We start from the raw sequence: 14,249 nt of genomic DNA, 5'->3' as shown, positions 1-14,249 counted from the left end.
AAGTCTTTCCCTTGCTCAGTTAGAGTTATTCCATGATACTTTTCTGATGCTGTTGGAAAAGGTAATGATTTTTTGACTACTTTCTGTTTGCCATTCATATAGAAAGGATGCTAACTTTTATTGCTAATTTTGTCAATTTTAGTATTAATTTTGTATTGTGCTACTTTGCTGAATGTGCTCAACAGCTGTATATGTCTTCTGCCAGAATCTCTGGAGTCCTTTATGTACAAATTCATATTGTCTATAAATAAGAATATTTGTCTTTTTCCTTCCTTATGTATCACGTAATATCCTTAAGCAGTATTATTGATCTTGCTAAGACTTAAGTACTACCTACAATAAGTATGGAGAGAGTTGGTAACCTTGAATTGCTACTAATTTTAATGGAAATACTTTGAGTTTGTTTCCATTTATATTGATGTTGGCTATAGGCTTGCTGAAAATCTCCTCTATTAATTTTAGGTTTATTCCTTCTATCCCTAGTCTCCAGTAATTTTATTATGATGGGATAGTGGATTTTTGTCAAAGACATTTACTCCATCAAATGAGATGATCCTGTGCTTTTTGGCATTCAATCTGTTTAGAGGGTTTATTACAATGATTGATTGAAGTATATTAAGCCATTCATGAACCTCTGGGATGCAATCAATGTTATCATGTTATATACATTTTGGGATGTGTTTTTGAGTTCAGATTCAACACACTTTGTGAAGAAGTTCTCATCTTGGTCATGATTTATTGCTCTATAATTTAATTTTTGTTCTTAAGTCCTTGTCTGTGTTGGAGTCAGGAGGTAACAATGGTGCCAGCAAATGTTCCTTCTTCTTGTATTTTTCAAAAGAGTATTGGTGATATTACTGTTTTGACAGCCTGTTAGAATATTACACTGGATCCAATGTACATGGATATCTTTAGTTTAGACTTTTAAAGTTTTGCTTCTATTTTATTAGCATTTATAGTTTTGCATAAATTATTTCATCTTGATTTAACTTTTGGTAGGTCAAATATCTCAACAAATTCTTTCATTAGTTTAGGTTTTCTAGTTTGTTACATTATAAATTTTTGAAGTTTATCCTTTATTTTTCTGAATTTCTTCAGTGTCTCTTGTAATGTCTAACTTTTATTTTTTGATTCTATCTATCATTCTTTTGGTTAATTAGTTTAAATGTTTCAATTTTGTTGAGGTTTTAAAAATAACCACTGTTATGTTAACATTGTTTCTTGTATTGTTTCCTGTTGTTATTGTTGTATGTTTGTTTTGATTGCAATGATTTTACCTTGTGTATAATTACCCCATTTTTTTTCTTAATTTTTACTCAGTTCCTTTTTCCTAAAAAGCATTCGCTCCTTCTTCACTTCTTCTTTAACCAAATTTTTATAATAGTGGTTGTTTTGAAATCTATGACTACACATAATTTCTCTGGATGATATTGTTGTTAATAATCCAGCTTTAACAAATGGTTGTTATATTTAATGTAAAATATTATTTAACTTTGCCTGGATTTGCTGTCTTTCCTTATATCTTAAAATAAAATCAATTCCAGATGATCTTCTATAGAGCACAGAAAAGAAAGCATATTCTTTACGGTGTGTGTAGTATGTTACACAGGTATCTATTAGGATATTTAGCTGCAGTAATTCTGTATCAGTTTTGGCCAGATTACCTGTATGCTGGATTATAAAAGATATCTACTATCACTGTTTTATGCTAAATGTGTGATTATAGGTTCAGTAGCGTTTTTTTTTTTTTCTCTAAAATTAGGTGCCTTATACCTTTTACTTGATTGGTTTTTTTAACTTTTTTTGGGGGGGTTGTTTTTTGAGACAGCATTTCTCTGTGTAGCCCTGGCTACCCTGGAACTCACTCTGTAGACCAGGCTGGCCTCAAACTCAGAAATCTGCCTGCCTCTGCCTCCGAAGTGCTAGGATGAAAGGCGTGCGCCACCACCAACCACCTTACCTTTTACTTGAATGTTCAGAATGGAATGTTTGCTTGGTGGGTTTCCTTAACGACTATGTAGTGTCCCTTCTGATTAGTTTTGTCTTTTAAGACTATTTTTCAAATATCAAAATAGTTATACACCTCTTGGTTCCATTTGCTTGGAATAATTTTTTATCATTCTTTTACCTTCCCTAAATTGATAATTGATGATGAGGTGTGTTTCTTTGATGCAGCAGGAAGATAGATCATGTTTTCTAACCTAACTTGGTAGTCCGTGTATTTTCTTAAGGAATTAAGATAACTAATATTAAGATTTATAAATGAACTTTTTTATTAAGTTCTTGTTACTTTATTGTTGTGGTTTGGATTTTCCTCTCCTCTTCTGACAAATTGTTCTGGGATTACTTGTTTGTATTGTTTACAGTTAGTCTTGTTTTCAGATTAAAATCCTTCATATTGTATCTTCTGTGGAAATTGATTGGTGGTCCAAAATTGTCTAAATTTATTTTTATCATTCTACATTGATTGTAGTTCATAATTTTGCTAATAGAATAGTATGAGCCAGCATTTGTGGTCTCAAAAAGATTATAGAACATCTACCCAGGCTTCTTTGTCTGATAGAGTTTCCATGAACAGTCCTATGGTTATTTCCTGGCCTGTCTTTATAGATGACTTGATCTTTATCCTACGCAGCCCTTAATACTATTTCTTGTTCTGAATATTCAATATTTTGTTCAATAAATATCATAATAAATTTCTTCTCTAACTCTGCCTTTATTTGTTCTATGTGCTTCTTACATGTTCATAGGCATATTTTTCATTACATTCAGAACATTTTTCTGTAATTCTACTGAAAATATTTTTGTACCTTTGAATGAGTTATACTTCCTCCTTTGTACCTATTATATGTGGTGTTTTTTGACTGTTCTAATTGGGTTACCTTACCTACACAACTGAAATTATATTTTCTACTTCATTTAATCTATTTCCTGTAAGCTTTTTGTTAGATTCCTAAGGGGTTTTTTATTTTACATTTTAGTAATTTTGTGATTTTCTTTTCTTTTTAAAATTGTGTTTTCATGTTTGATTATTTCATTTCAATCAAATTAAATTCAGTTGTTTGTTTTTTTCACAATTTTTATTGAATATGTATTCACGACCTTTTTATGTCATAGAATATGGTCAGAGCTGCTGTTTTGAAGTCCTTTTCTTCTGCTTCAACTAAATTACTTTCCATAGAGAATATTACAGTAAGAATACTGGTATTGAAGAGGAGACATATTATATTTGTTGTTCATGATTTTTATGTAGCTTTCCAGCAGCCATGTATGAACTGGGTTACCTGAAGTGAAGCTGGAAATGAAAAAGGACAGGGTAGGTGAGAAGGATGAAGCCAAGTCAAAAGTTTCTGTTCAAGGTTCAAAATTTAATAGCAAGCACCATGTTTATATAGGGAGAGACCACAGACCCATCCTTTGTTTCAGATGGATTGACTTACAAAGCAGGTTCAACAGGCAGTCTGCTCAGGTAGAAAATTGACTCCACCTGGGTCATTAAGTTTCAACAGAGGCAAGCACTTAAGCCTCTCAATTTAGCCTGCTCAGGGCTGGGGGGAGGGCACAATTCCCCATTTTTTATTTTTCAAAGATGAGCAGGTATCAGTGGCTTGATGGGATCACAAGATTTACTTGTTTTCCATAATCCCTTTTATGGTATAGAGTGGCTAGGCAACCATGCCTGTCTTAGGTCCCTGTCTATATTGCTCCTTCTTACCCATCGTGGACTGCACAGTAGCTTTTTGATGTATGTGTCTGGCTTAGGTCAACAGGAGCTCAAGAACACAGTTGCCTGTTTCTGGCCACCGGCCATCAGAAGCACACTCTTTCCCATTCATACCAAAGCCACGAAGGATATATGAATATGCACTCAATGAATTTCTTCATAGCAGTGAATAACTGCCATGGTGAATAGCTGAGCTTGCTGAAAGCGATCCTATATAAAGGCAGGCAATCTGTTTAAGATACAAGGTCCAATAGTGAAAAGCAACAAGATTATAATTAGAAACTAAAGTTATCTGTGGGGATGTCCTAGGCATTTAATTCAGCTGCTAATTGACAAAGATCAAATACAAAGTCTGGCCACCAGGTATATGGGGAGGTGGCTATACACATCTTACATATTTAGATGAAACAAAATTTTCTTATCCTTTCTTGCTGTAATTTCAAGAGAAAAAGCACCTTGTTACTTGTTGAACCCAATAGACACAATTGCAGAGATTTTTCTAGGAAAAGACATCCATCAGTTTTCTTGCCATAGAACTTGAGCAGCTGCTGGCCCCTTTAAGAGCAGCTTTTGTAGACAATCAGCTATTGTCAGGGTTTCTTTAGCTGTGCTTGATTCCCAAATACAGTGCACAGTAACGTAAACCAGTTTCTGCTGTGCAAATTGAGACTGCCTTTTAAAAAAGTAAAACTAAATCAAGGGGTGGATAGCCCCCAGATTTCTTTTCAACATGAAACATAGAACAACAATCATTGAAACAATGAAACAAAAGCAGACATAAATTGACACACCTGATCAGAATGGTTCACTAAGGACAGACAATAGACAGAGAGGGAAAAGAATTTGATGATACCACAACTAAGGATATGTCCAGTAGGAGCTAGAGAGGAAGCCAGATGTCTCCTGGTTTCCTCCTGTTCCTAGGAGAACTCTGAAATAGCTTATATCCATTTTCCCTTTCTTTTACTAAAGCATCCCAGATAGGGAACAATTACTTTTCTGTGGCCTATTCTCTCTCACACTCCCTTTCTCAGGTTTACCATTCCTACTTGTGGGAACCATGCACAGCATAAATATACTTGAGCTAAGAGTTTTTCTAACATCTTTTTGTTTGTTTGTTTGCTGTTATTTTATTTTATTTTAAGCCCTGTTCCTCTCACTTGATGCAGCTCTTGGTTCCAGACAAATGCCTATATAGAGTTCCCCTGTCCCATTGACTGTCACTCCTAGGTGAATTTGGCATCAGGTCAGTATCTCTTCAGCCTGTGTATCCACAGCAACAACAGCCTCCAAAAAATCAAAATTTATACCCAGTGCTAGCATTAATGCTGTGTGTTGCTTACCACTGTTCAGGATACTGTTACTTCTTCTGTTTTCTGTGGATCCACCAAAACAGCATTTCTCCGTTGATTGCACCCCCCGCCCCATGTTCAGCCCTATGTTGGGTACCACCTGTAGCTGTCCAGCAGCCATGGATGAACTGGGTTACCAGAAAGGGAGGCTGAAAATGAAAAAGGACAGGGTGCAAGAGAAGGATGAAGCCAACTCAAAAGTTTCTGATCAAGGCTCAAAGTTTAATAGTCAGCACTGCGTTTATATAGGGAGAGCCCATAGGCCCATCCTTTGTTTCAGCTGGATTGGGTTGTAAAGCAAGCTCAAAGTGCAGTCTACTCCTGTAGGAAATTGACTCCACTTGGGGTCATTAAAGTCCAACTGTAGAAAACACGTAAGGTCTATTTAAACTGTTCAAGACTGGGGGAAAGCACAATTTTGGTTTTGTGAAGGGTTCTTGGCATATTTGTGGTTAAAATATTTTTGTTATTTAAAGTTCTGGATATGTGTCTTGTTTTTGTTAAGTGGAGATATAGTCATTTGGCTGCTATTGCAGTCATGTTTTGGGCCATCTGAATCATGTTTAGTTTTCAGTCTTGGAGAAAACACTGAATTTTAATGTTCAAACATCATTGGTCCAGAATTTGATTTGTGCTTGGAACTCTGGAATCAGTCAGAAAGACATTTCAGATTAGTCCAGGTGGTGAGATGGATGATAGGCTAGCAGCTGGATGAAGGATTGAAGGGAGGACTTTTAAACAGAGTTCTGAAAGCACAGGTAAAACTAAGTGTATCTTGTTTGTGACCCAAGGAAGAAGGCTAAGGTGGTTCTGATTCAGTCAATGGCAGGTCCCAAGATACACTAAGAAACCCAGAATGAATGAAGGCAGTGGAAACACAGTCTTCTTTGGTCTTCAAGAACAGTGAACTCTGTAGTCTATGGAAAATAGTGAGACAACCTAGGGCAACAAAGCAGTTGAGATTGGCTTTAAGGATGGGCATCGAACAACTCTATATAGGAAAATAATTGCGTAATTATTCTAAAAATAGTTAAACTAATTTCAGGTTCTGCTATTGATGGGTGACTAAATTAGCAGTTTCTGTAGTATCTCCTTGTATCTACATTGATCACCCAGTCATAATCTATTTAGGAATTTTATATTTTATTTTTACTACTATTTAGCATATTATGCTATTTAAAAATATTGATAATCCTATTTAAATTATATTTTTGGATCACGAACGATATGAGTTCTTAAATTATAAAAATAGTTCATCTTTAAATAAGTACAAATTAATCAAATAGAACTGTAGAAATCAGGTCAATGGAAGCAACAGCCAACTGCTTCTTATCTCTCACTGGCTGATATGGCACCTTTATTGTATAGTAAAAAATTCAGTTACTCCTTATTGTGAGCATCCTGCTTCATTGTACTAGTTTGTTTTAAAATTTGTCATATAATACTGAAAAGGTGCTAAAATTATGGACCTCTGATTTATCATAAATACCTGCTAACATTTTTTTAGAAAAAAAATAACTAAATGTAAGATTATCACCTAGAGAAATAAATATCATTTTTGAGAAGATGGATGGAAATGTCTCCAAAAAATTGTTAATAATTAAACATACATGTTTAAAATTACTCAAGCTCAAGCTTTAAAAAGTGTTTAGAAAAATATTCAGAGATAATGCTCCAGTTTGGTAGTGCCATGTGTTTGTATTTCTATCGTTCTTGAAGGTGAGACAGGAGTATTACCAGCTTCAGGTTATGCTCCTTGTAGAGACTGTCTGAAACAAAAATAGAGTAAGAGAATCTCAATATGAACTGCCTCTTATTCAATATTTTGTCGATAGGTAGATTATTGAGTGTCATGGTGAAAGAGGTTTTGATCTTAGAATGCTAAGTATTTATATGAAAGTATTAAAAAGTCAACATATGGAAACACATTATGGTTAAAATTATTAATATACATTAATAAAATGCACACACACACACACACAAACACACACCAAATACATATGTGGTCTGAATAACAGAAGTTGGCAGCATGCAATTCTTTTAAGGATGAACGCTGGATGATCAATAGTACCACTCAGGGTAAAATCATTATGTTGTTAACTTGAATTGGAATTCCCAGAGTTTATACATCTGTTATGTGATGCCTACATATTAATGTAATGTTTTAAAGAATGGACCCCCAATCTTAGTAACACATAAGTATAATAAATGATGCTTATATTATTATATAGATGTGTACAGAACATTGAACACTACTTCCCTTTAGACTAATATGTAATTATGCACAATACTGTATGATATATTTGCAAATGTTAATCAGTATGATTTCCAAAGCAGTAATACTGGAATTAAATAAGGAAGGGAATAATAGTTATTATTCTAACATAGTGAATCTCTAAGTTACACAGTATTACAGAAAATATATTTCAAATATTTAAATGGTTACAATAGTTAGTATTAACAAGTAAAACATAAGGTCCTTGTAAGAAAATATGCTTTATTAGAAAATCCTATTGTAAGTCCTGGGGAGTTGACTTGATAGTTAGAAGATGCTACTTGTTCAGAGGTGTAGAGCTTGTTTTCCAGCATCCATGTTGAACAGCTCCCAACTGTGATGATTACTATATCACAAAGTAACTAACTAGATGTCACAGGCTAACAAATAAAAATCCCAGTGCCAGTCTAAATGTCTTCCTTCGGTACTGGTCATCAGTGAGATAACTTAAGACCATTAAAGACTATAGGCTATTGACAGTATTTTTAGTTACTCTCCAGAAGTTGACACTATGGCCCTATTACTGAAGACATCACATTTTGAAGTCATACAACATGGAGAAAACAAGCTGGTACTCTACTCACCTTTAAACACCTAGTCCCACTGGGTATATTTAGAGGTCAGGTGGGGCAAGAACAAGGACATCTTCTTGGAGACAGGGGCCTGGGGAGGAAGTATGGGATATGGAACAGTCAGGGAGGTAGATGGGGGAATAAAATCTGGAGTTTATAAATAAATAAATAAATAAATAGATAGATAAATAAATGTGTTAGAAGTCCCTATGCATATTGTCAGTGGGGAAAAGTCATTGGTAATCATACTTAGGTATGAACTCTAAGAGTTATTATAATAAGGAACTTCCTGGTAAGACATGATCAATACTGTGACAGCGGCATGAATGTCATGTTGTGATAAAAAGACTATTGAGATTAAGACCAGAAAGGACAAAGTATTATAATAAACAAATTTAAATACTATGCTAAATATACAAGCTAAAGAGCAATTTGGCTGATTTCTCTGGCATCTAACTATGTTCACTCACAGAATGCTGATATAAAGATGAACTCATACCAAATATCTGTGAGGTAATTCTGTTAAGACAGTAAACATTTTCAAAGTCTTAAAGATTTATCTCAGAAATTTATACCCAGATCCTGAGTAAGATTCTGTCAGGCTTAACTGATACAATTATGTATCCTGTTTTCATGTATAGAATTTGTGAAAAATAAGATCTATTAATGAGAGGATCATTGATCATAACAGGTTAGGGTTAAGAAAGAAGTGGTTAGCTCTGGGAAGGTCCATGGTACAACCTAAAATCTGAAGGTAGAGGAAAAGGTTTAATTTTCTGAGACATAAATTAATCAACTGTCTTCATGTTAGGGATGTGGTGTGCTCAAGAACTTTCTATTTGTGTATAGAGTTAGTACTTTATGAAGGCCATGGAGAAAATGAGATTTTGTGCATCTAACTCCTTAAAGGACTCAAAGAGTACTTAATGTCAAAAGTCAGAAATACTTTAACTTTGGTTTCATATATATTCAGCATACATATGCCACATTTACAGTAATTATCTCTCTCTTTCTCTGGATATAGATACAGATACAAGCAAACATGGACACATGTACCAATTATTATTTGTATAACCTTTTAAATCATTAGATAGCTAGATCATGAGTGATTTTTTTTTTTTTTGTTTGATTTTTTGAGACATGGTTTTTCGGTATAGTCCTGACTGTCCTGGAATTCAATGTAGACCAGGCTGGCTGTGAACTCAGAAATCTGCCTGCCTCTGCCTCCCAAGTGCTGGGATTAAAGGCATGCATCACCACTGCCTGGCATCTTGAGTGATTCAACTGTTTAGACCAGTTTCAAGGATTGGAATTTCTCATCTCCAAATCTCACATATTAAATGATACTCTAGAAATGTAAAACTCAAATTAATTTTCAAAGCCGAGATATTTTTCATCTAAATGTTTATAATATCTACAAAATCCATGAAACTGTAAGTTATATATAACTTTTATGTATATGCATTATATTATCAATATTAAATATTATTCCTTTTGAAGCAACTAAAGTATTCTATTCTATTAAAATGCATTGACATGTAAATATATTTCTTAATAATTTAATGAAAATCAGTTTATTCCAAGAAAATAAAGTAACCATAAATTATTAATTATATAAAAAAACACAAAGCAAAAGGGCGATGATGGCACACACCTTTAATACCAGCACTTAGGAGGCAGAGATAGGCAGATTTCTGAGTTCAAAGCCAGCCTGGCCTACAGAGTGAGTTTCAGGACAACCAGGGCTACTCAATGGAACCCTGTCTCTTAAAAAAAAAATACAAAACCAAAAAGACCACAAAGCAATGTTTGTTGTGGAATTCAAATATTAATACATAATACAAATAATATTCCTTATACATGCTACCATATTGGCTATATAATTTATAATGAAGAGCAATTACCTCTGATAATATTTTTATGCCAAATATATAATCATTTGTAATTTCTTTTCACTGTAAAATTTAGTAATGACAGTTTGATTTTTAATTTAAGGTTCACTGCAAAAGAATTTAACATGAGACTTCCAAAACATATGACACTTTGTCTTGTTCTTATTCATGATCTTCTTCCATTTTCTAGCTCCCCTTGCTCTAATACACCTACCATAGATAATGCCTTTGTATTCATCTCCCATGTATTCCATTTCCCTATATTCTTAACAAATTGACAGAATTAAGGATAGAAATTATGTGATCATATGATGATATTAAGAAAAGACATTTGACACAATTTAAAATACTTCATAACAAAAACAGAGAAAGTAGAAATACAAAAAAAATCATCAATATATAATGGCTGTTCTTACAAATTCTATAGGAATCACTACAAATTAGGAAAAGTATAAATTTTTCCTCTCAACTAACAACTAAAATAAATCTTAGCTAAGGCAATAAATTTAGACCTGGAAGAAGAAACAAAAGTGATATTCATATGAAAAGAAGAAAATATTCATTCTTATGTTTAAGGCAATATAATTGCATGTGTAATATAATTTAGATAAACCATGAGAAACCTCTTATATTTGATAAGCATACTCAGCAAAATGATTAGGATACAAAATCAATGTATAAAAATCAGTAGCCTTTCTATGTACCAATATCTTGCTCTAAAAAAAGTTGAAGACAGGGGAAGAGGGGTTTGCCTAACAATTGTTTCAAAACCAATAAAAACCAAAAAAGTAGAAGATATCAGCATGAGAAGACTAGTTGAATCAAATATGCACGGCACATATGAGCTTACAGACACTGAGGCAGATAGCACAAAGCCTACACAGTACTGCACCATGTCCTCTGCCTATATTTCATAGCAATGAACATAGTATTTTTATGGGACTCCTGACATAGAGAATGAATGGGTCTCTGAATCTTTTGCCTGCTTTTAGGGTACTTTTTCTCCTGTTAGATTATCCTGCCAAACTTCAATATGATAGTTTTTGCTTCATTTTTTTTTAATTTGTCATGTTAAAAATATTTTAAAAGAAGTAGAAATAAAGCTTTAAAAAAGAAGATAAAAGAGCCCTAACATTAAATATTTAAAACACTAAAGAAACAATGAAAGGAGATAGTTGAAGATCAAAAGACCTCCCTGGCTGGACTGGCAGAATCCATACTGGGATAATGGCTGTACTGTAGAAAATGTGCAGATACAACATGATTGTCATGAAACTGCAACTACTTTCTTTGCAAAATTATTAAAACAAGACCTGAATTCATGGGGAGTTAAAGAAGGCAATAACTAGTGAAGGCAAAAGTTATGTAGAAAGATTAATGTGGTAGGTAACCCAAATTCTGATCTGTAATTGTGCTATAGGGAATAGTAATGAAAACAGTATGACTTTGGTGAAAAACAGGCAGACAGACAATATAATAGGTAAAGGACCTATAACATAGCCACAAAGGTATAACCATAGAATCACTGATAAAATTAAAAAAACACATATTGAGAAAATGATATCTTCAATTATATTAGGAAAAAATGTATATATATTCATAGAATAATGACACTAGATTCCTATCTTGCATACTGAAAAAAAAATCAAAATGGAATCAGGCCCTTAAAACAAGACATGAGACTGAAACTTACAGGAAAATGTAGGCAATCCATTTTGAGATATTGTAATTGGCAATGGCTATTCACAAAGAGCCCAAAGAGCTAAAGTAATAACACCAGTAAGATAGAAATGACAATATGACATTAAACCTTGGAATATGCTAGGAGTGTGTCTGTAAAGGAATTTAGGACAATAGTTTACAGTTGTCAAAATTAGATGAATTTTTTTGGCCCTTTTACCTTTCTATGTATTGAAAGTACCTTTTATAAGCAACATTCCCTTTCAAGCTGCCAAATAAACCTCTAAATTTTTCATAGTAAAGAAAATTAAATTAATTTTTTATGTTTAATATTCTGAAGTGTACTTTCAAATTTTTATCCTGGGAACTTTATCAGTTAACATATATTGACTATTTTTATTGGATATTTTCTTTATTTACATTTCAAATGTTATCCCCTTTTCCATTTCCCCCATGAAATCCCTATCCCATTCCCCCTCTCCCTGCTTCTATGAGGGTATTCCCCCAGGTACCAACCCATTTTTACCTCCTTGCTCTCATATTCCCCTACACTGGGGCATTGAACCTTCACAAGACTAAGGGCCACTCCTCCTGTTGATGTCCAACAAGGCCACCCTCTGCTATGTACATGGCTGGAGCCATGGGTCCCCTCTATATGTTTTCCTTGGTTGGTAGCTTAGTCCCTGGGAGCTCTGGCAGGTAAGGTTGGTGGATATTGCTCTCTTCCTGTGGGGTTGCAAACTATTTCAGCTCATTCAAGTCCTTTCTCTAACTCCTCCAATTGGGACCTCGTGTTCAGTACTGATTTCTAGAGTGGTTGTAGCAGCTTGCAATCCCACCAACAATGGAGAAGTGTTCCTCTTTCTTCACATCCTCACCAGTATCTTCTGTCACCTGAGTTTTTGATTTTAGCCATTCTGAATGGTGTGATGTGGAATCTCAAGGTTGTTTTTATTTGCATTTTTCTGATGACTAAGGATGTTGAACATTTCTTTAGGTGATTCTTGGCCATTCAATATTCCTCAGTTAAAATTTCTTTGTCTAGCTCTCTAACCCATTTTTTTTTTGTTGTTTTTTGGTTTTTTGTTTTTGTTTGGTTGGTTTTTTGGTTTGTTTGTTTTTTGTTTTTCAAGGCAGGGTCTCTCTGTGTGTCCCTGACCATCCTGGATCTCACTCTGTACACCAGGCTGGCCTGGAATTCTGAAATCTGCCTGCCTCTGTCTCCCAAGTGCTAGGATTAAAGGCATGTGCCACCACTGCTCGGCCCTCTCTCATTCATTTTTAATAGGCTTTTTTGGCTCTCTAGAGTTTAATTTCTTGAGTTCTTCATATGTTGGATATTAGTCCTCTATCAGATATAGGATTGATAAAGATCTTTTCCCAATCTGTTGGTTGCCGTGTTGTCCTATTGATGGTGTCCTTTGCCTTACAGAAGATTTGCAATTATATGAGGTCCCATTTGTTGATTCTTGATCTTAGAGCATAAACCATAGGTGTTATCTTCAGGAAAATTTCCCCTGTGCCCATGTATTCAAGACTCTTCTTCACTTCTTCTTCTATTAGATTCAGTGTATCTGGTTTTATGAGGAGGTCCTTGATCCACTTGGATTTGAACGTTATACAAAGAGTTAAGAATGAGCCAATTTGCATTCTTCTACATGCTAACTGCCAGTTGAGCCAGCACAATTTGTTTAAAAATGCTGTCATTTTTCCACTTGATGATTTAGCCCCTTTGTCAAAAATCAAGTGACCCTAGGTGCATAGGTTCATTCCTTGGGTCTTCAATTACATTCCATTGATCTTCCCGCCTATCTCAGTACCAAAACCATAGTTTCATTATATGCTGAAAAAGCATTTGATAAAATTTGATATTCCTTCATGTTAAACATTTTGGAAAGATATGGAATTCAAGCCCATACCTAGACATAGTAAAGGCAATATACAGCAAATCAATAGCCAACATCAAACTAAATGGAGAGAAACTTGAAGCAATCCCACTAAAATCAGGGACTAGACAAGGTTACCCAATCTGTCCCTAACTATTCAATATAATACTTGAGGTTTTACCTAAAGCCATCAGACAACAAAAGGTGAAAGGGATAAAAATTGGAAAGGAAGAAGTCAAAATATCACTATTTGCAGATGATATAATAGTATACTTAAGTGACTCCAAAAATTCCACCAGAAAACTACTAAACCTGACAAACAACTTCAGCAAAGTAACGGGATATAAAACTAACTCAATCAAATCAGTGGACTTCCTCTACTCAAATGATAAATAGGCTGAGAAAGAAATTGGTGAAACTACATTCTTCTCAATAGTCCCAAATAATATAAAATACCTTGGTATGATTCAAACTAAGCAAGTGAAAGATTTGTATGACAAGGACATCAAGTCTGTGAAGAATGAAATGGAAGGAGACCTCAGAAGATGAGAAGATCTCCCATGCTCATAGATTGCCAGGATTGTAAAAATGGCCATCATGCCAAGAGCAATCTACATATTCAATGCAATCCCCATCAAAATTCCAACTCAATTCTTCATAGAGTTAGAAAGAGCAATTTGCAAATTACTATGTAGTAACAAAATACCCAGGATAGCAAAAACTATTCTCAACATTATAAGAACTTCTGGGGCAATTATCATCCCTTACCTCAAGCTGTATTACAGAGTAATAGTGACATATATAACCACTCTGGAAATCAGTTTGGTGGTTCCTCCGGAAATTGGACATAGTTCTACCGGAGGACCCA

General features: G+C 34.3%; 1 long non-coding RNA gene across 1 annotated transcript in view; it reads right to left on the bottom strand.

Moving 5' to 3' along the window:
- Positions 1 to 5,277: 5,277 nt before the first annotated feature.
- Positions 5,278 to 14,249, bottom strand: part of LOC116089100 — an 11,419-nt gene continuing 2,447 nt past the window's right edge. The window contains exons 2-4 of the long non-coding RNA XR_004118153.1: positions 7,936 to 8,014; positions 6,814 to 6,845; positions 5,278 to 6,015 (exon numbers count right to left, since the gene is read on the bottom strand). This is a non-coding gene — a long non-coding RNA (uncharacterized LOC116089100). The remainder of the gene's footprint in view (positions 6,016 to 6,813; positions 6,846 to 7,935; positions 8,015 to 14,249) is intronic.

This window comes from Mastomys coucha, unplaced genomic scaffold (genome assembly GCF_008632895.1).
Source record: "Mastomys coucha isolate ucsf_1 unplaced genomic scaffold, UCSF_Mcou_1 pScaffold14, whole genome shotgun sequence".
In the NCBI taxonomy this organism is placed as follows: domain Eukaryota; kingdom Metazoa; phylum Chordata; class Mammalia; order Rodentia; family Muridae; genus Mastomys; species Mastomys coucha.
The sequence above is the reverse complement of the archived record's forward strand: the minus strand, read 5'-3'. Positions and strand labels throughout refer to the sequence as shown.